The sequence below is a fragment of the Equus asinus genome, chromosome 3, assembly GCF_041296235.1.
Source record: "Equus asinus isolate D_3611 breed Donkey chromosome 3, EquAss-T2T_v2, whole genome shotgun sequence".
In the NCBI taxonomy this organism is placed as follows: domain Eukaryota; kingdom Metazoa; phylum Chordata; class Mammalia; order Perissodactyla; family Equidae; genus Equus; species Equus asinus.
This window is the reverse complement of record NC_091792.1, coordinates 77769860-77789770: the sequence shown is the minus strand read 5'-3', so window position 1 is coordinate 77789770 and position 19911 is coordinate 77769860. Positions and strand designations below refer to the sequence as shown.

The window sequence follows — 19911 nt, the reverse complement described above, 5'->3', positions numbered from 1 at the left end:
TAATTTTCTTTTTTTGTGTTGTCCTTGTCTGGTTTTGGTATCAGGATAATGTTTGCTTCGTAGAAGGAGTTAGGAAGCCTCCCCTCCTCTTTAATTTTTTGGAAGAGTTTGAGAAGGATAGGTATTAACTCTTCTTTGAGTGTTTGGTAGAATTCACCAGGGAAGCCATCTGGTCCTGGACTTTTATTTTTTGGGAGGTTTTTGATTGCTGTTTCGATCTCCTTACTGGTAATCAGTCTATTCAAATTTTCTACATCTTCTTGGTCCAGTTTTGGAAGGTTGTATGTTTCTAAGAATTTATCCATTTCTTCTAGATTATCCAATTTGTTGGCGTATAGCTTTTCATAGTATTCTCTTATTATCTTTTGTATTTCTGAGGTGTCCGTTGTAATCTCTGCTCTTTCATTTCTGATTTTATTTATCTGAGCCTTCTCTCTTTTTTTCTTGGTGAGTCTAGCTAAGGGTTTGTCAATTTTGTTTATCTTTTCGAAGAACCAGCTCTTGGTTTCATTAATTTTTTCTATTGTTTTCTTAGTCTCTATTTCTGCTCTGATTTTTATTATTTACTTCCTTCTGATTTTGAGCTTTGTTTGTTGTTCTTTTTGCAATACCTTTAGGTATGCTTTTAGATTGTCTATTTGGGATTTTTCTTCTTTGTTGAGCTAGGCCTGAATTGCTATAAACTTCCCTTGTAGAACCGCTTTTGCTGTATCCCACAGATTTTGGCGTGTCATGTTTTCATTTTCATTTGTCTCCAGGAATTTTTTGATATCTTCTTTGATTTCTTCATTGACCCAATCATTGTTCAGTAGCATTTTGTTCAATCTCCACATTTTTGTGGCTTTTCTGGTTTTCTTTCTGTAGTTGATTTCCAGTTTCATACCTTTGTGGTCAGAAAAGATGCACGGTATTATTTCGATCTTCTTAAATTTATTGAGACTTGTTTTGTGGCCTAATATGTGATCAATCCTGGAGAATGTTCCATGGGCATTTGAAAAGAATGTGTATTCTGTGGTTTTTGGATGGAATGTTCTGTATATATCTACTAAGTCCATCTGGTCTAATGTGTCCTTTAAGGCGAGTGTTTCCTTATTGATCTTCTGTTTGGATGATCTATCCATTGGTGTAAGTGGAGTGTTAAAGTCCCCTACTATTATTGTGTTACTGTCTATTTCTCCTCTTATGTCTGTTAATAATTGCTTTATATATTTAGGTGCTCCTATGTTGGGTGCGTAGATATTTACAAGTGTTATATTTTCTTGTTGGATTGTTCCCTTTATCTTTATGTAGTGCCCGTCTTTGTCTCTTATTACAGTTTTTGATTTAAAGTCTATTTTGTCTGATATAAGTATTGCTACCCCTGCTTTCTTTTCTTTGCCATTTGCATGGAATATCTTTTTCCATCCTTTCACTTTCAGTTTGTGAGTGTCTGTAGGTCTGAAGTGTGTCTCTTGTATGCAGCATATACGTGGATCTTGTTTTTTTATCCAGTTGGCCACCCTATGGCATTTGATTGGAGCATTTAGTCCATTGACATTTAAAGTAGTTATTGATAAATATGTGTTTATTGCCATTTTGTCACTTTTTCTTTTTTTGGGTGTTTTAGTAGTTCTTCTCAGTTCCTTTCTTTTTCTCTTGCTCTCTTCCCTTCTGGTTTGATGGTTATCTTTAGTAATATGTTTGATTTCTTTTGTCTTACTCTTTGTCCTGCTTGTTATAGGTTTCTGGTTTGTGGTTACCATGAGGATCCTATTTAATATACTGTGCATGTAACAGTCTATATTGAGTAGATAGACTCTTTAGCTTGACCTCTTTCTAAAAGCTCTACTTTTTCACTCCCCTCCTCCCACATTATGTTTTTCACATCATATATAGTCTTGTGTTTAGTGTGTGTCTATCTATTACCCTCTTATCATTGAAATAGGTGATTTTAGTACATTTGTCTTTTAACCTTCATATTATCTTCACAGGTAGTTGATCTGCTGCCTTTACTGTCCTTTTACCTTGCTAGTGATTTTATTGCCTGTCTTGTGTGGTTGTTGTTTTGGGTTTTTTTGATAATTTTTTTTAATCTCTATTTGTGGTTATTGCTTTCCCACTTAAATAAGTCCCTTCAGCAATTCTTGCAGAACTGGTTTCTTGGTGATAAACTCCTTTAATTTTTGCTTGTCTGGGAAGCTGTTTATCTCTCCTTCCATTCTGAATGACAACCTTGATGGATAGAGTATTCTTGGTTGTAGGTTTTTTCCTTTTAGCCTTTAAATATGTCGTGCTATTCTCTTCTTACCTGTAGGGTCTTGACTGAGAAGTCCGCTGATAGTCTGATGGGCTTCCCTTTATATGTCACTTGTGGCCTTTCTCTTGCTGCTGTTAGGATTCTCTCTTTGTCTTTAATTTTAGACATTTTGATTATAATATGTCTTGGTGTGGGCCTCTTTGGGCTTCTCTTGTTTGGAGTTCTCTGTGCTTCCTGAAGTTGGATGTCTGTTTCCTTCCTCAGGTTAGGAAAATTTTCCTCTATTATTTCTACAAATACACTTTCTGTCCCTTTGTCTCTCTCTTCTCCTTCTGGGACCCCTATAATCCGAATGTTAGCACGCTTGATATTGTCCCAGAGTTCCCTTACTCTCTTCTCATTCTGTCTAATTCTTTTTTCTCTTTTCTGTTCTGATTGGGTGATTTCCTCTAGTCTTTCATCTAGTTCGCTGATCCGTTCTTCTCCTTCCTCTACTCTGTTATTGAGTCCCTCGAGTGAATTTCTCATTTTGAGTATTGTATTCTTCATTTCTGATTGTTTTTTTTTTATATCTTCCAGTTCTTTGCTGATGTGCTCACTGTGTTCATCCATTCTTCTCCGCATATCTGTGAGCATCCTCATGATATTTTGTTTGAATTCTTTGTTGAGTAGGTCACTAGTTTCTGTTTCACTTAGTTCTAATCTACAAGAGCCAGATCCTGTAAGCTCGTCACAGCAAAAGAGACTCAAGTTCAGAAAGATTAAATAACTTGTTCAAAGTTACACATTTGAGCCAGGATTCAAACTTTTGTCTTATCTGACTGTATATTTTCAACTATATTAATTGTTTTGTCTTTTTGTCTTCAGTGTGTACATTGAGTACATATCATGAATTCATTCACTAGAATTTATTGTCATTCTCCTGTATGCTAGACACTGAAGATTCAGTGGTGAAGAAACAGTTTTTGTTCTTATGAAGCTTATATTGTGTTATGCACTAGACTCTGCAAGGTACAGAGATGAAGGGACATGGGACCTGTTTTTAGGAAGCTATGGTCTAGTAGCTAGACAGAAACAGAAAAAAATATAATACATTTAGATAAATTGCTCCAATTGGGGTTTGTACAAGGGGCAGTGGGAGACAAGTAAAAAATAATTCTAAGTTTCATGGCTAGTCAGGAGGAAGATGTAATAGAGGAGAAAACTTTTGATCTGGATATCAATTAATAAGTTTACCAAATGGACAAACTGCCTTCATACTATGAAGAAGAAGCAACATAGATAGAAACTAACAAGTGAGAGAGTATAGCTTATTTTAGAAGCTGCAAAGTAACTTCATTCCAGTTGTTGTTATTGCTACTACTATAGTGTAAATTACAAGCGATGGTGAAATGGCAAAAGATAATTCTAGACAATATAAAGGGCTAGATCATAAAAGACTTTACATGACATATACCAGTTTTATTTTCTGTCACCAAACAGAGCCACTGAAAAAATTTTAGTAGAGGAGTTTGATGACATGTGAGTATTAAAAAGTTGACTCTAGCAACAATGAGAGATTTGAGAAGTGGCATGACTCAAGGCAGGGCAAAAAATAATGAGGGCTTGAAGTTGAGCAGTGTAAGTAAGGATGGAAATGAGGGAAGAGCTATCACAAAGATTTAGAAGATCTTGATTTGATAGTTGTTGTTGATTAGTTAAGGGAGAAGGAAAACATTGAAGGAGATCTGGATTTATTATTTGGGTAAATGAGTAGTTGATGGGATAGTGCCATTCACCTAGATTGAAGTGTTAATGTTTTATTGAGGATTTTTGTATGTATGTTCATCAGGGATATTGTCCTGTGATTTTCTTTTCTTGTGGTGTCCTTGACTAGTTTGGATATCGGGGTAATGCTGGCCTCATAAAAGGAGTTTGGAAGAGTTGTCTCCTCTTCTCTTTTTTGAAATAGTTTGAGAAGGATAGGTATTAATTCTTCTTTGAATGTTTGGCAACATTCACCAGTGGAAGCCATTGGTCCTGGACTTTTGACATTGGGAAGTTTTTGATTACTGGTTTGATATCTTTACTAGTAATAAGTCTATTCATATTTTCTATTGCTTCATGAATTAGTCTTGGTAGGTCGTATGTTTCTAGAAATTTATCTTTTTCTTCTAGATTGTCCAGTTTGTTGTTGTATAATTAATCATAATGGTGTCTTATGATGCATTTTATTTCTGTGATATCAGTTGTAACGGCTTTTCTTTCATTTCTGATTTTATTTATTTGAGTCCTCTCTCTTTTTTCTTGTTAAGTCTAGCTAATGGTTTGTCAATTTTGTTTGTCTTTTCAAAAAACCAGCTCTTAGTTTCATTGATCTTTTCTAGTGTCTTTTAGTGTCTATTTCATTTATTTTCACTCTGATCTTTGTTATTTCCGTCTTTTACTAACTAGGTTCAGTTTGTTCATTTTCTTGTTCCTTGAGGTGTAAAGCTGTGTTGTTTATTTGAGATCTTTCTTGTTTCTTAATGTGGGCATTTATCACCAGGAACTTCCATCTTAGAACTGCTCTTGTTGCATCCCATAAGTTTTGGTATGTTGTATTTCCATTTTCATTTGTCTCAAGATATTTTTTAATTTCTTTTTTGATTCTTCTTTGACCCATTAGTTGTTCAGGAGCATGTTATTTAATATCCACATATTTGTGAATTTTCCAGTTTTCTTCTTGTAATTGATTTTGAGTTTCACGTCATTGCAGTTAGAAAACATGTTTAATGTGATTTCAGTCTTCTTAAATTTATTAAGATTTGTTTTGTGGCCTAACATATGGTCTATCCTGGAGAATGTTCCTTGTGTGCTTGAGAAGAATGTGTATTCTGTTGCTTGTGGATGGAATGTTCTGTGTATGTATGTTTGGTCTATCTGGTCTAAAGTGCCATGTAAGGCCAATATGTTTTTATTGATTTTCTGACTGGATGATCTATCCTTTGATGAAAGTGGGGTATTAAAGTCCCCTACTGTTGTATTGTTGTATATTTTCTCTCTTTAGGTCTGTTAATATTTGTTTTATTTATTTTGGTGTTCCTGTGTTGAGTGCATAAATATTTACAAATGTCATATCCTTTTGTTGGATTCACCCCTTTTTTATTATGCAGTCATGCATTGCTTAATGACGGGATACATTCTGAGAAATACGTCAGTAGGCAATTTCATCATTATGAGAACCTCATAGAGCATACTAAAGGGGAACAAAATTTGCCATCCCAAAATGTGTCTCTTTAACGTGAGGATTGTTTTAGGCTATTTTTGAGAAAAAAAGACTTAGAAAGTTTGTCTTGTAACCTACCCCTTAACTGCCTAAAAGAATTCAGATTAAAAAGAGCTGTCTCAGGAAGCAAGCTATCACCTTAGCATAACATGAACTAGGTGATAGACAGGAAGGCACCTAGAAAAGCCTGATTTTTGGACTCCCTTCTGTGTTTTTCTGTTTCTGTGGCCAAACACTTGTTTTCTAAGCATTTGCTCCTTTTCACTTACCTGTGAATTGCCTTCTTTCCCTTTCAAGTCCCTGACTCTCTTCATCTCCAACATCTTATTTTGTCTTTACCTGAAGATGATATTTAAGGTGAAGGCTTTGGCTAGTTACTTGGTTTTATTGTGTTTCTCACATGTGTACATGTTATTAAACTTTTGTTTTTCTCCTGTTAATTTGCCTCGTGTCAATTTAATTTTTAGATCAGCCAGAAAAACCTAGAAGAGTAGAGGAAAATTTCTTCCTCTCTTACAGTACTTACACAAACCTCAATGGTATAGCCTGCTACACACCTAGACTATATGTTACTTTTCTTAAAGGATCACTGTTGTATACACAGTCTGTTGTTGAATGAAACGTTTTTATGTGGTGCATGACTATATAATGACCTTCTTTGTCTCTTATTACTCTCTTTGTCTCCAAGTCTCTTTGTATTAAAGTCTATTTTGTGTGATATATGTATAGCTATGCCAGGTTTTTTTTTTGGTTTTCATTTGCATGGAATATCTTTTTCTGTCCCTTTACTTTCAGACTGTGTGTGTCCTTACCTCTGAAGTGAGTTTCTTATAGGCAGCATATAGATGGATCTTGTTTTTTCAGTCTATTTAGCCACTCCATATTTTTTGAGTGGAGAATTTAGTCCATGTACATTTAAAGTAATTATTAATAGGTGTGGACTTATTACTATTTTGTTCATTTTTTTCTGACTGTTTTGTAATTCCTTTGTTTTTTCTTTTTTTCTTTCTTTGTGATTTGATGATTTTCTGTAATGGTGTGCTTAGGATTCCTTTTTCTTTATCTTTTGTGTATCTACTGTAGGTTTTTGCTTTGTGTTACCATGAGGCTTATGTAAAACAACTTATAACATTCTAAGTTCTTAAAAACTTGAGTTTGAATGCATTCTAAAGATCTAAATTTTTACTGCCCTCCCAAGTTTTATGTTTTTGATGTCACAACTTATATCTTTTTATCTTGTGTATTTATTAACAAAACATTGTAGTTGTTATTTTTAGTACTTTTGTCTTTTAACCTTCATACTAGCTTTATAAGTGATTAACTCATCACCTACAACATTAGATTATTCTGAATTTTACTATATAGTTACCTTTACCAGTAAGATTTATAATTTTATATGTTTTCCTGTTACTGATTTAGGGCCCTCTCGGTTTAGCTGAAAGTCCCTTTAACATTTCTTGTAAGGCCAGTCTAGTGATGATAAACTCTTTTAGCTTTTTGTTGTCTGGAAAACTTTTTATCTATCCTTCTATTCTGAAGGACAGCTTTGCTGGGTAGGGTATTCTTGACTAGCAGTTTTTTTCTTCCAGCACTTTGAATATGTTGTGCCACTCCCTTCTGGCCTGCAAAGTTTCTGCTTAAGATCTGCTAATAGTCTTATGAGGGTTCCTTGGATGTAACAAGTTGTTTTTATCTTGCTGTTTTTAAGATTCTTTCCTTGTCTTTAACTTTTGATAACTTAATTATAATGTGTCTTGGTGAGGTCTCTTTGAGTTCATCTCATTTGGAACTCTCTGGGCTTCCTGGATCTGGATGTCTGTTTCTTTCCCCACGTTAGGGAAGTTTCAGTCATAATTTCTCTAGATAAATTTTCTGCCCCTTTCTTCTTTTGGGACCCCTATAATACAAATATTGGTCCACTTGATGTTGTCAATAAGTTCCTTGTGCTATCTTCATTCTTTTTCATTCCTTTTTCTTTTTGCTCTTCTGATTGGGTAAATTCCTCTGCCCTGTCTTTTTGTTTGCTGATCCTTTCTTTGGCTTCATCTAGTCTTCTTTTGTACCTTTCTATTGTATTTTTCAGCTCTGTGATTTATTTTTGGTATTTTTCTTATACTTTCTACGCTATGTTCTCTTTGTTGAAATTCTCACTTTGTTCATGTATTTTTCTCCTGACCTTGGTGAGCATCTTTATGATGGCTAATTTGAACTATTTATCAGGTAAATCACTTATTTCATTAAGGTCTTTTTCTGAGGCTTTATCTTGTTCTTTCATATGGAATGTCTTCTTCTGTTTCTTTATTTTCCTTGATTCTCTGTGTTGGTTTCCATGCATTCTGTAAAACAGCCACCTCTCTAGTCTTGAAGAAGTGGCCTCGTGCAGGAGATGAACCTTATGTTTCAACCCTGCTGTAGCTCTTGGTTGTCTCTCAAACCTTTGTGGTTGTTCAAGCAGTCTGCTTTATTTTTTGTGGCTCCCAGTATTTGAGGGTGTGCAAAAACCTGCCGGTGTCCCAATAGGGAAGATCTCAGTCAACATCTAGATTCAGTCTAATTGGAAACTGGACCCTGATGCAGCAGCTTTTGAAGTATGTAAATATACCTCATTCATGGGAAGACTTTGACATGAGCATTTCTGTGTGCTCGTCTGCACTGAGCCCTGGTGTGATAGCCATATAAGAACTGCTTGTTTGCTGACATCCTGTTGAATCTATGAACACAAGCCCTGCTGGCCACCAGAGCCAGGCTATCAAGGGATGTGTCTTTTGGGCAGCTGACACAGAAACCCTGGTGCTAGATATGTGCACAATCTCCTTTCTTGGAGACATTAGCAACCTAGGGTGGGACAGATGGAGAGTGTGAAGATGGTAACCATTGGGCTTCCTGGTCTCTGGGGAGGATTGCAGTTAGCCCCTAGGTCTGTGCTTAGTTAGAAGCTTGACCCTCAGGCCACAGGTATGAAGATAAGCTAATAGGCTTCTTTCACAGAAAGACGGGCATTTCAGTCTGCTGCCTCACTGCTGTGCCCTGGACCGGTAGCTGGTTAGGAACTCTTTCTTTGTTCATTATAGTCCTGTAGGACCTGTGAACGTAAATTGTAGGGGAGGAAAACAATTCCTCTACCCTCTGGGTCCTTCTGGCTGGTCTAAGAATTAAATTGACATGAGACAGAATAACAGGAGAGAATCAAAGTTTGATAACATATGTACATGGGAGAAACCCAGGAAAATCTTGCTGGAGTGGCTGAAATTGCCACCTTAATACCATCTTCAGCTAAAGATAAAGGAGGATATTGGGGGTAGTGGTTTGGGATTTCAAAGGAGAGGAAGGCAATTTACATGACGATGGAAATGCAAATGTTTGATAAACAAGTGTTTGCTGGGCCATCTGTAGACAATGGGAACTGAAAGAGATCTTTTGATAAAATGGCCCTTGCTAGATGTCTTTCTGTCTACCACACCTAGAATTATCTATGGTGATATCTCCTTCCTGGGACAGGCCATTCTATCTTAAATTCTTTTAGGCAGTTAGGGGGAAGGTCAGAATTTCTTTCAAAGAGTCAAAGACTCTTTTGTCCTTAAAATAATCAAGGCAAAGAGACACATTTTGGGGTGGCAAATTCTTTTTTTTTTTTTTTTCTGGGAAAGATTTGCCCTGAGCTAACATCTATTGCCAATCTTCCTCTCTCTTTCATTTTTTTCCCCTCCCCAAAGCCTCAGTGCATGGTTGTATATTCTAGTTGTAAGTCTTAGTTCTTCTATGTGGTCTGCCGCCACAGCATGGCTGCTGACAGATGAGCCATGTGGTTCCATGCCCGGGAACCAAACCCAGGCCACCAAAGTGGAACACACCGAACTTCAACCACTAGGCCATCAGGGCTGGCTCAGATGGCCAATTCTGATCCTCTTCAAAGCCTTGTTGGCTGCCAGAGCCAGCTGATCAAGGGGCATCCCATGGGTGGCAGCTGCGAAAACTGGGCCTCCAGACAATGTGCACAAGCTCTTTTCTGGGAGATACTGGTGACTTGGAGCAAGGCAGAGTTGGACTGTGAAGATGGTGCCCACTGGGCTCTATGGTCTTAGGAGAATATTTCAGTAGGCCTGTAGATGTGTGTTAAATTAGAAGCCTGCTCCTTAGGCCAAAGATTTAAGATAAGCAAATAGGCTTCTCTCACAGAAGGATTGGGGTGCGATTCAATCTACTGTCTCTTTGCTTTGCCCTGGAGGATAGCCAGTTAGGAACTCTTTCTCCATTTGTTACAGTCCTGTGGGACCCTCAAATGTAAGCTCCATTCTGCAAGGTACTGGTGACCATGAGCGAGGCAGCGGGAGAGTGGAAAGATGGTACCCAGCCTCCGAGTTCACTGGAGAGGATTACAGTCAGCCCTTAGATGTGAGTTTAATTAGAAGCCTGACTCTTAGTTTGCAGCTATGAGGATAAGCTAATAGGCTTGTTTCACAGAAAGACTGGATAGTCAGTGAGCTGCCTCTGCTCTAGGCCCTGGGGTGCAGCATGGTGAGCCTGTGCGAGCCCTTTAGGAACTGTTTTTCAGTTCCGTGTAGCCTTGTGGGTCTCATGGACACAAGCCCTGTTGGCTTTCAAAACTTGACGTTTTGGGGGCTTATCTCTTTGGTGAAGGTCTTAAAAGTTCAAGTACCAGATATGAGGGTCAAGCCATTCACTCCTTGGGGAGAAGCTCAGAGTTGTGGGTTCCCTCCTGGTTGTGGATCATGCCCAGGGTGGGGTTTATGGTAAGATTGTGTCTCGGCCTCTCCTACCCATTTGACTGTGGGTTTTTTCTCATTCCCCTGATGTATGGGAGTCTCTGAGCTTGTTTTGGGGTTTCTTTCAGAGGAAATTGTTCTGTATGTAGCTGTAGATTTGGTGTGTCTGTGGGAGGAGGTGAGTTCAGGATCCTCCTACATTGCCGTCTTGAACTGGAACTTATTTAATTTTAAAGTAGTAGAGGAATAAGATTTAAATTATGGTTGTTACCAATGGGAAGGTAATCACTAGAGAAATAAAGACACGTAGAAGATATTCAGAATTCAAGGGAGTGGGGATGTCACACTAGGAAACCTGATCAAGATGGGAAAGAATGAAATAACTTTTAGATAAATGGGAAAGGTAAAATGTAAGGAATGAAAACTGCTTAGCAATTAATATATGAAATATAAAGAGGTTGATTTTTCTTAACAAGATTCCAAGAACATCAAATTGAGAAGAAAAAAATAATCTTTATAGTTTTTCAAGAAACATGTAGAACATAATAATAGAGGTTAAAAATAAAAAGATGGCAAGATATATATAAATAAAATATATATTATTGGAACAAGGAGAGTAAAAATTCAATGACAAGCCCATTCAGAAAGGAGAAGAAGAGGTGATACAGAGTTACTGATCCATACCGATCATGAAATCCTGCTGGGCAGACATTGTGTGAAAATCTTGCTATCCTAGAGGATGGGGAAATTCCTTAAATAATTTAGTTTCTTCTCTTTGGGACCATTTTATTTGTCTGTTATCCTCTATCAACAGATCTGAAGTGGATATTGGAGTGTTTGCCTGTCTTGGGGGTCTATATAGCTTTCTCAGCTTGTATCTTACTGGTGCAGGTTTGGGGCTTGAATATTCTAAGAGTTGAATGTACAAGGCTTTTTAAATGATTAAATAGTGAGGTTAGAAAAGAGGCTTTGCTCGACAAAGTTATTCAGGGCTCCAAGCTGGTAGGGACTCTGGTATCTTCAACTGGTAGGTTTCCAACTTGTTGATACTGGGTATAGTGGAAGGGAAAAGGAAGTGGAGGATTGTGGAGAAAATTTTTATGGGCCAGCACTGGCAGTGGTGTACACCACTTTACCCATGACCAGAACTTAAATCACGTGTCCAAACCAACTCCAAGGGAGGGTAGGAAATGTGTTTTAGCTGTATGCTTAAAAGGAAAGGGAAACATGTTTGGTGAACAACTAGATGGTTTCTCCTTTATGCTACTTATCTGTCTATCAAAAACTGTATATCCCACCAACAGAGAATATATGCTTTCTATAAGTCCCTACTATATTTGCAAACCTAATTCATGTAGTAAGCCACAAAGAAAGTCTAAGAGATTTATCTAAGGAGAGATTCATAGCCATATTCTCTAATAAAAAATTCATTAAATTAGAACGAAAGAAGAGGAAAAGAAGTTGCTTAACCTCCCTTATCTTCTTGAAAATTAAGAAACACTCTGGTTTTGAAAAAGAAAAAAAGAAAAGGAAATGAAAATAAATTACAAATTACATAGAAATTGATGAAAACCAAAACCAATGGTGTGTTCTGTAGAAAATTGATACCTCTAAGAGCTTTTACTATTTGAAAAACCTGAAAATAAATGAACTGATATCCAACTTAACAAATTAGAAAAAGAAAAACAGAATAAATCTCCAAATTGCTTTAGTATCTTTTCCTTTTTTCAGCTGCATTTGTTATGATTACCTGAATCCTTTCTTTTTTGTCAATTCATTTCTTATCAAGTGTCTCTTCTGTTGCTTGCTGTTTCTAAATGAATTTCAATTTTGTTTTGTTTTATTGTTTGTCATAGGCAAATTTTTCTTTGTGAGTTTAAAATTATCTTTGTGGAATTAAAGTAATATGAAGGAAGAGTACTGTGAAATGATTTGGTGGGGTGAAAAGGGAGCTATAAGTGGATATTATTGTGTATACTTAGGAGTTCTTAAATTTTATTTTTCTTTTAGATTCTGATGGAAAAAGGAGGAACGTGTTCTTTAAAAGGCAGGCCAACCTCTACTACGAAAGTCTGTCAGTATAAGTGAATTTTTTTTCTTTTAAAAAAACTAACATTTAAGTGGAAATTGTTTTAAGTGCTTTTTTTTTAGGTTTTTGCCAGCAAATATGTTTCCTAGATATCTTAGAATATACTAGTAATGCAATTGTCTTCAAAACTACTTTTATCTTTTATAAAATGTGTTATACATGATGAATATATGTAACATATATGTACATTTTAGCGAATAATAGTAAAATAGATACCCTTGTACTCACTTTGTAGCTTAAGAAATAATACGTAATCAGTACATTTGAAGATCTTCTCAATTGCATTTCCTATCCTGCCCCCAAGAGGTAACTATTATCCTGAATTTGTTTTTATGGTATCATACATAGACTTTTACATTGCTTGGTTTTGAACTGTTCACAGATTGAGGCAAATGCTATATATTTTGCTGCAACTTTCTTTTCTTTGTTCACCCACTCTGATATTTGTGACTCTAGTATACTTCATTATTTATTTACTGCTATGCAACCTTCTGTTGTGTGAATGTACCTCAATTTATACATTTTCTGGCATTGGTTATTTAGATTGTTTTGAATATTTTGCTATAATAAACAATGCTACTTGGACAATTCTTGACATTTCTCCTGGCACACATGTATAAAAAATTTCTCTTGAATATGAGTCAAGGAGTAGAATTGGCTAGTTCAAATGTAATGCGCATCTTCATCTATTCTAGGTAATACAAAATTGTTTTATAAAGTAGTTGTGCCAGTTTAAACTCCCACTTGCAGGAGCTAAGACTCTTAGTTGTTCCATATTCTCACTAACACTGGATCAGCTTTTTATCATTGTTGGAATCTGGTATTTCATTGTAATTTTAATTTATATTTCCCATGATTAATTAGGTTGATTTGCCACCCCTGTTTATCTGTGAAATACCTTTCATGTCTATTGGTCATATTTCTTTTAGAAAGTTTGGCTTTCCTTATAGGATATATCTTTTCCATATGTAGATATATATGTATATATCCTATATATCTTTCATATATATATACTAGATTCTAATTGCTTGTAGGCTGTGTGTAGCAAATACTTCATATTTGAGTGGTCATTTTAGTCTATACTGTCTTTTTATGAAAAATAGTTTGTGGTACTTTTTAGATATTCTGTGATGGAATGATTCTTTCGGATATCTACTTTGCTAGGATACCTAGAAATCTTTATCAACTTTCTTCTTTTGGATTTAATTTAAATTTTTGAAGTGTAAACCAGTAGTCTGGTTTCTATCCTATCTTGTCTGCCCTATTTCCTTTTGCCTCATATGAGTAACTTTTTTATTGGTTTATGGTTTATCATTTTACTATGTTTTGTTGTGTTCTGTTTTTCTTCAAAATAAAGCCTAAGAATATATAAACACACATATTCACATGAGTCTTAGTTCTCCACTTTTCTCACTTAAATGTAGTATAGGATATTTTGTATAATATAGGATATTTTATAGATGAATTAAATGGATTCATTTATTTAGTAAGTTTCTTATAGATTTCTCCATCTTAGTACTAGACATTTCTTCATCCCTTATTTATGACAATTTGGTAATCTATTATGTGGATGGGCTATAGTTTATTCAGTCATGCCCTGTTGGTGGACATTTGGTTTGTTTCCAGTATTGCGTTCTTATAAACAATGCTTGGTGAACAACTTTGTGTATATGTTTCTTAATTGTGGAGGTACATTTTCAGGATAATTTCTAGGAGTAGGATTGCTGTGTCAAAGGGGGGATACATTGTTTTTTTGTGTAGTTATTATTGCCAAAATTCAATTTTGATAGATATTACCAAATTCCCTGTTGCATCATTTGGCAATCTCACCAGAAATGTGCCTTTTTATTCCACAGCCTCACCAACAGGGATTGTGTTCAAACTTGGGAATTTTTGTGAGTTTTATAAAAATAGATAGGTAGACAGACGGATAGATGGCAGTTTAAGTTTGCTTTTCTTTTTCTATAAGTGAAGTTGAGCGTCTTTTAAAAATATTTAATGTCTGTTTTCATTTCTTTTTCTTTAAAGTCTCCATTCATGTCTTTTGACCAATTGAATTTTTGGTATTTTTTTTCTTGATATGTAAGAACTCTTTATATATTAAAGAGATTTAGGTCTTTGTGATATGTCACAAATATTTCCTCCTAGTTCATTATTGGTTTTTGATTTGTTTTGACTTTGCTTATGATATCTCCTGCTTTGCCAAAGGATTAATGTATTTTTTTATGTGGTTGATTTTATTCATCTTTTCTTTTATACTTCTGGATTTGATTAGAAAGACTCTACACTCCCAGGTTAAATGAATTCACTTAATGTTTTCTTCTAGTGTTAGTATGATTTTATATTTTTACGCTTAAATCTTTAATCCATTTAGAGTTTATTGTGATTTAAGGTGTGAGATGTGTATTGATTCAGGCTTTTAAAATGCATCTTTTCCCTAGGCATTTGTGATACCACCTTTTTTATGTACTAACTTTTCATATGTGCTGGGCTTTCTTTACTGTTCTACTGGTCTTTCCTAATCTTTGTGTGCTAATACTGTACTATTTTTATGGTAAGTGCTTTATAGTATGCTTAATTTCTAAAACAGTTACACCTCCCTTTGTACTTTTTAAAGATTTTTCTGGCTAATTTTGATTATTTTTTATATAAACTTTAAAATCAACTTGTGTAGCTCCAAAGAAATATTTTAGTTTTATCAGGAAAATGCTAAGTGTATATATTGATTTAGTGTGGATTATTATACTAATGATGTTGAGTAGACCTATCTAAGAACAAGGGATGTCTTTTTGTTAATTCAGCCTAATTTTGTATCTTTAATAGTTGTTTAGAACACCTTTAAGCACTTTAAAGTTTTCCTCAAGTAGATTCTGCATGTCTCTTGTTAGATTTGGTGGTAGGTACTTTTTGTTGTTTTTGTTGCTACTTTAGTGTGAATGCACGTCCCTCTTGGTCTACAGTATTTATGCATTGTGAGGAGTCATGACCTACTTCTCAGGCCTATTTTTAAACTTTACTTGCTATCATAAGAGAACACATTAAGCACATAATGAAAGAATATCGGACTGGATGCTTTGAGTTGATTTTTTAAATACAGCTTTTATTGTACAAGGAAGCTTCGTTTATTAGATTAGCAAATATCTGGTGCTTTTGGACTTAATCAACTTGCCTTATTCCTCCTTCCTGTAGGTTGACACTTTAAATTATTATTTAAATTATTTGTTCATAAAACATTGTTCGTATATTAGAAAAAATCAATTGAATTTTCTCTGTTCTCCTTTCTTGCCTTATGTACCCTTATTTTACTTGTAGATGAAAAACTTTTAAGTGTAGAATAAACCCGTAATACTCTGTCAGAAATCCAAGATGCGGAGTTTCTCAAGTTTTAACTAGTTTTGGCACACTTTTAAAATGCTCTGCAGTATGTTAGCTAAACTTATTTTACCAGCTGATATCTGCTGCCTGTGTATATATTTAGTAGAGTATTAATAAATACCATTCTTCATGAGTTAAATGTTCGTTTTCAGATCTTGAGTCTTCACAGAGTAGTTGGTCTACCAGTTACTCTCCAAGGCCCACAGATAGTTGTTTCAGTTCTAGTTCAGAGATAAGTTATGCTTTTCGTTTTTTTGCTTATTAATATATGCTATACTAGTTTAGAATTCTTTGTATATCTCATAGTGTACGTTTACATTCTGAAACAAATAGTTGAGACAATAACTAGTGGAAATATAAATGTAAACAAAAAATGAAAAATATTAAAAATGTAAGAACGTAAACAGAAATATAAAATTAAAGTATAAATGAATGTGTTCATTATTATTGACAGAAGCCAATCTTATCAGGATATGTGTGTGTGTATATGATAAAGTTGTGTTTCTTTTAAAAGAGTTTTTAAAAGAACCCACTCATAAGAATTGAAACCCTAAAACAACCAAAAATACATAGAAAAAAGAAAACCTTAAGGCTTATATGAAGAAAACACTAAAGTGTTACTGAAGACTGTCGTCTGAATAATTGGAATGACATGCTATGTTCTGAGTGGGAATGCTGCATTTCTCATAAATCACATTTAATGGAATTCTCCTCCATCAATTCTTCCGTATTCATTTCGTCCACCTTTTGTCTCTCACTTTCCATCTGAACTGCTCTTGCTAAGGAAGGACCCCAGTGATTTCTATTTTGTCAAATTCGTTGGACACTGAAGTTTTTATTTTACAAGAACTTTTAGTAATATTAATAGAAATTATGTTCTTTTTTTTTGAAACATTTTCTTCTCTTTGCTTTTATGATAACACACTCTTTTGGTTTTTTCATACCTCTTTGAGTGCTACTTTATGCCTTTGTCTACTTCTCTTCCACCCTTCCTCCTATATAAATGTCATAGTGTTTATGGTTTGCTGCAGGATCCTTTTCTTCTCTTAACCTACATTCCAAACTCTAGATGATGTTATGTGCTCCAATGACTTATATACTGTCTAGTTGATGACAGTTCTCAGCTTTATGACTTTAGCCCAGATCCTTATTTAGATGTCCAGTTTCCTAGCGGATACCTCTTCTTGGATGTTTCACAAATATCTCCTTATTTTTATTCCTCAAACTGAATTCCCCTGTTCTTCTCCCCAAGTCAGTTTTATTGATATTTCCTATATTAGTGATACCTTTTTGTCCACTCAATTACTCACTCTAGAAACTTAGTAATTAACTGTCATTTCTTTCTGCCTCATCTGCCTTCCTTAACCACATTCATTCCATCACTTCATTCAGTCAATTGTACTTCCAAAATACTTGGCATATTTATCTACTTCCTCAACTTCTGGTGTCAATACCCTAGTTAAGGTACCATCATCTTGTTCTTGAACTATTGTGGTTGTTTCCTAAGAGATCTATTTTCCACTCTTGTTCCACTTTTTCTCCAGTTAGCAGTCATCGTGATCTTTTGAAAACTTAAATTGAATCATGTTATTCCTATGAGTGGATTTCTATTTTACTTTAGAGTCTGGCTACATCTTCAACTTCTGGTGTTCTCCCTCTCTCACCACACTCCACACGTATGACATTTCACTTTCCTTAGTTTATCAGTCTCTTTTCTGCTTCAGGGCATTTATTTATATATCCTGTTTCCTCTGCCTTACTGTTACTCATCCTTTAGGTCTTAGCGTAAATATGTCGCTACTTCTGAAAGCCCCTCTTTGGTTCCTCAATCTAAATTAGGCCCCTCAATTATCCTCTCAAGGTCCATCATACTTGTTTTTCATAGTGCTTTTCTCATTCTGTCATTACATATGCACACGTGTGATTATTTGGTTAATGCCATTTCCACCAATGAGAACGTGTGCTTTAAGAGGGCAGCAACTGTGTCTGCTTCACTTGCATTGCAGATGCTAAAAAATACTTGTTTCTTGAATAAACAAATGTATTGAGCTGGTTTTCTCTAATTTGTGTGCAGCCAGTCTTAATGCTGTTTCTTGGGCTTACTTTTCCTATTTCAGTGCCAAACAACTGAGACGTATACCTCATTTTGGTTTTTAATGTTAACTCTGCCTTTTTTTTTTTTTTTTAGCTTGGCTAATCAGTACTTTTATATAAGATTTTCACTAAAAGAATATTTTGGTTAGTGCAGTAATTAAGAGATAAATTTTTTGTGAAGTTGAAAAATTCAAGCTAGTAAATTGAAATATAAACCTATTAAAAGTACTTAAAATTTGACTTTTTATGTAACAGTTGTGATATTTATTGCTGTTTAATTTTCCTTTTGTCTATTTGATTTTCTGTTAGCCGATACTCTCCTTAAGTTGTTTCTTTTATGAGACTGGGCCCATAAAAGATACAATGTAGAAATTTTTTGACTAAAGTCAATGAGTGAATAGTTGAACAAGTTATATGTGTCAACTGTTTCTTTCGAAGTTATTACTTCTACTCCATTCTTTTTAAGTGGTTGAAGAGTGTGGTGTATATCGTTTCCTCTGTGTGAAAGGGTAGGGGGATGATGTAGCCTGTGATTATAGAGACTGATAAGAGACAAAATTCCCCTTCTCTTTTTTAGCTCTTTTGCTTTCTTTCTTTTTTTTTTGGTGAGGATGATTCTCTCTGAGCTAACATCAGTTGTTAATCTTCCTCTTTGTTTTTTTTTTTGCTGAGGAAGATTAGCCCTGAGCTAACATCTGTGCCGATCTTCCTCTATTTTGTATATGGGTTGCCAAGACAGTATGGCTTGGCAGTAGTGTAGGTCCATGGGATCTGAACCCATGAACCTGGGCTGCTGAAGTGGAGCCTGCCTGACTTAACCACTACACTACAGGGCCGACCCTTTCTTTTGAATTTTTAATACAAGGATTGTCATTATCATTATTGTTCTTGTTATTTAAAAAATCCATAACCTCCATGATTTTTAAAAATCAAAAGTCCAGGTTGACTTGCCACCTGCCAAAGTCTCTTCTGTATTTTGAAATTTTCCATGATGTGAATTTAAGAATGTCTGCTTTGAAGTCATTGAATGATTTTTTAAAATTAAAGCATCATTTACAGCAAAATTACTAAATTTCTTTTAGCTGTCTGAAGATGAAGATCAAATATTGCAGCAAATTGAAGATTCAAATAGGAGATCCATCAAAACCAAAGAAACAACTAACAGTTTTTATTTAGAAAGGATGGCAAAACTTCCACATGATAGGATTGCTAAAAACAATGCCAAAATTCATAAACAAAATGAGAATTTTCACCAGTTCTCACTTAAAGATAAGACAGATCAGTTTCCACAGTCTCAGTGTGATTCAGCACTCATTGTGCAAAACAAAAGCAGTAATTGCACTGTACAGGTTGCAAGATGTGATGCATGGGTACAAACTGAGAGTGAACCTGTAATGAAAGAAAAGTTAGATGCTGCCATACAGTGTGATATAATTTCAAAATGTAAATGTATAAGTGATGTGTCTTCTCTTTGTAATGTTGAAAGGTGCAGTGAAAATATTAAGGCAGATACCACTGGAGGACAGGAAATCCTTAAGAACAACTAATATGCTAAGATCTCAGCCTGAGATTTAGCATTTCACTTAATGTTCAGAATTTCATTAACATAATAAGCAATGAGAAAATGCAGCTAAGCACAAGGTGGAAGTAGTCACAAGATATATTTATGGTTTATTTTTAAACATTTTAATATTATTAATTTATGCATTTGCTTTGCATAGATATTTCTTTAGTATCTTCAAGTTTTTAGAAAATAATATATATGTAAATTTACTATCATTCTTATGGTGATTATTCATTATATTATGATATGCTGCTGTTTGTGGATTAAAAATATGTTTACTTGCTTTCTTGTCACATTTATTGTTAGATTTGGTACATTTGCATGTTTTAGTCAAAATGTTCTCTTCCAAGATTTTAAGACACAAAATAATACTAAATATCAAATATGTTTTCTAACCTCATTATAAGATTTTCTTAGCTACTTACATTAAATATTATACCCTCAGTAAAAATTTCTGGCATTAAGTTTTAGATACAATATATTTTCTATTTTGTTTGGATAACATTTTTTTTTTTTGATGATGAAGATTGGCCCTGAGCTAACATGTGTTGCCACTCTTCCTCTATTTTGTATGTGGGATGC

General features: G+C 34.8%; 1 pseudogene; it reads left to right on the top strand.

Annotated features, from left to right (window-relative positions):
* LOC123276148 (regulator of DNA class I crossover intermediates 1-like) overlaps positions 1–19312 on the top strand; it is a 60892-nt pseudogene extending 41580 nt beyond the window's left edge.
* The last annotated feature ends 599 nt before the right edge of the window (positions 19313–19911 follow it).